Source organism: Anopheles aquasalis, chromosome 3 (assembly GCF_943734665.1).
Source record: "Anopheles aquasalis chromosome 3, idAnoAquaMG_Q_19, whole genome shotgun sequence".
NCBI lineage: Eukaryota > Metazoa > Arthropoda > Insecta > Diptera > Culicidae > Anopheles > Anopheles aquasalis.
Window position 1 is genome coordinate 11,042,324 of NC_064878.1, and position 2,677 is coordinate 11,045,000.

Consider the following 2,677-nt stretch of genomic DNA (forward strand, 5'->3'; position numbering starts at 1 on the left):
TGCCGTCTGCACCACTTTTAAGTAATAGTCTTCTGCTAGAGTGAATACACCAAACGATCTTTTTTGAAAGGCAGACCAGGGAGGGAGGTGGGCACATAATTTTTCCGTTATGTTGCGAGCTTGGCCACTCTTGGTCCCCCAGCAGCGGCGCACCCACTACACTTTGGTATGGTAATGCATCCCGGAACGCTCCGCATTGCATCGCCGGATGCCGAAAATGTGGCGTATGCTAGTGGGAGCTAAAGCTTCTAAAAGCTGCTCTTTCGCTACAACGTTTTCGCTTTGCGGTGGATCACATTCTATTGGACACAAGCGTACGAACATATTTTTGTTGGCACCAAAACCACTCCGCTCGAGCAAAGTAAGATGAGCGAATGATGATTATTCATAACATTGCCACAAACACACGAGCTACGGCCTTCCGTCGAGCTGACCTTCGTCGATACATCCGGCGCTTCTTGGGGCATCCTATCGTGCCCGCATGGGAAATAGATTTCATCGAAGCAATAGGTCAAGGCAAGGCGATCATCAAGGAGCACACAGAGAAGAGCGAGTGCGACAAGTTGTCTATTCCTAGACATCAAACAACCCACTGTGGCCCCAACTGTGGAGTCCTTGAACGCGAGCTACCTCCAAGCGAAAGTATCATCGAAGAACAAATAAATTAAATTATGCTGTCTCCTATCGCTGGGAAAAGGCACGGACCAAGTTTTCCTGCTTTTCTTTTCGGTTTTTCCTTTCGAACCGCACGCGAGACGGGGAAAGGGATCCCAAGGAAGTGGCGGGTTGTGCGGGGTTTCAAATTTTCATCCGAGCCCACATCACCGCAACCGATCGAACGGCAGGCAGACAGGCAGACAGGCGGGGCAAAATGCGAAACGGGGTATGGCCTTCAATTCCGCACCGAGAAGCTTTAGTTTCATGATCATGCTAGACGACGTGAGCGTCGCTGCTCCGTGGACAAGGAAAGCATAAGAAAGCGTGGCTCCAGACGCGCTTGGGTGGTTGCGGCCGTGAGCTAAATTGAAAAGGAAAAGGCTCGGGGGAAGATTAGGTAGCTACGTGACGCATATGTGAAAGTGACTCGTTAAATGCTCCCGGGGATATGTTTCAATTACCGTGATGAGACCGGGGCTCTCTCTCTCTCTCTCTCTCTGTCTCTCGAGAAAGCTGGCGGACTCCATGGCTCATCATCACTGCGTCGATGTTCATGCTGCCGATGAAAACTTTATCTTCTTCTCGCTTCCTACATATCGGTCAACCGGCCATGCGACCGAAGCTTCCGGAATGAAGGGACACTTTGCGCCCTGTGCTCGCCTGTAACGCTTCCGTCGGTGATGATGACTTGCGGCCTTGCGGATGATGGCGTTTATTCTTGAATTTCGTGTTTCTGCTTCTCCGATCGATTATTGATGATGGTACATTCGACCGATGACAGATCAGCAAACTGATAGAAAGGCTTTCAACATACTTTCAAACACCCCGGTTTAGTTCAAAGAATGCCCTGTAAAAAAGAAAAATGCTTTAATAAAGAATTACATGGTAGCTTAATACTGGCATATATTAAATGAAATTTCTTTATTTTTCCCTGTATAAATTAGCCAGCAGACTGCTAGCTCGGTGAAACTCGCTGAAGACAACACGTGATTGAATGCTCGTAAAACATTTCATAGTTCAGACTAGAAAAAATTTCCAGCAACGATAGCACCAACTCGGGAAATTCCTAAAACTTTCAATTGTTGGATGATTCTCGTTTCCATCTAGTAGCCTCTTATCCTGGAAAATTCTCTGGAAAAATTTCCACTAAAAATATTTCTATCATTACTCTTCATTTCCTAGTGTTCGAGGTATTCTCCAAAGATCCTCTTTCGTCGCAATACACTTGAAACTCATGCTCAAAGTCACTGGCATTGTCATTCAATAAACGGTTCTAAGCTTCAGTTGCAGCATTCACGATTGAAACAATTTCTTCGTAAATAATAAGGTATCCTTTTAATCTTAAAATACAATCGGGCATTTTGACGATTGGTTATGGACAAGGCCACCAAAAATGTTCCATAAAACCATTTTTGGATTTCTCCGAATTCTAGAAGCTATACGATGCAAGCGGTTGAATTTGATCTCGAAAGGGAATAGAACGTTTTGTATAAGACAAATTATTGTTATTTATAAGATGCCTAAAACCACATTAACGACTACGACATTTTCCAGAAATTCCAAACGATTCTTTTAAAAGAACTGAGGCCTAGAGACATCAGATATTTGTTTAAAACGATTAAAACGGATCCACTCTGTCCAACTGGAATGTCAGGGTTGGCTGACTACCAGACCGGCATACCAGCGCATCAAATTTAATCAGTAAACGCCTAGCAACACTCGAGCCACAAATGGAATTACTGCGAATCGGTCCCAAAATAGCGGCCTAAGCCCTTACCGTCTAGCCAAGCTGTAGCGATTTGATCGCGAGCAGCGTCCAATGGTGGGTTTCCCGTTAAGTACGCTTCAGCTTCCAGCCGGCATACCAAATTGAGCAACCCCCGGCGTGGCCCACAGATAATCTCACCGGCGTACCGCACTCTCCACGAGGAGGAAAGGGGGAGCAGGACTAGTGGATCCATTATCCAATCGATTTCGGGGCCAGAACGGCGGCTGCTGACCCGACCACGCCATCGCCATC

The 2,677-nt window shown here is 46.3% G+C and overlaps 1 long non-coding RNA gene across 1 annotated transcript in view; it reads right to left on the reverse strand.

The window, feature by feature from the left end:
• Positions 1 to 948: 948 nt before the first annotated feature.
• LOC126576058 (uncharacterized) overlaps positions 949 to 2,677 on the reverse strand; it is a 5,532-nt gene continuing 3,803 nt past the window's right edge. Inside the window, exon 4 of the long non-coding RNA XR_007608292.1 lies at positions 949 to 1,504. This is a non-coding gene — a long non-coding RNA (uncharacterized LOC126576058). The remainder of the gene's footprint in view (positions 1,505 to 2,677) is intronic.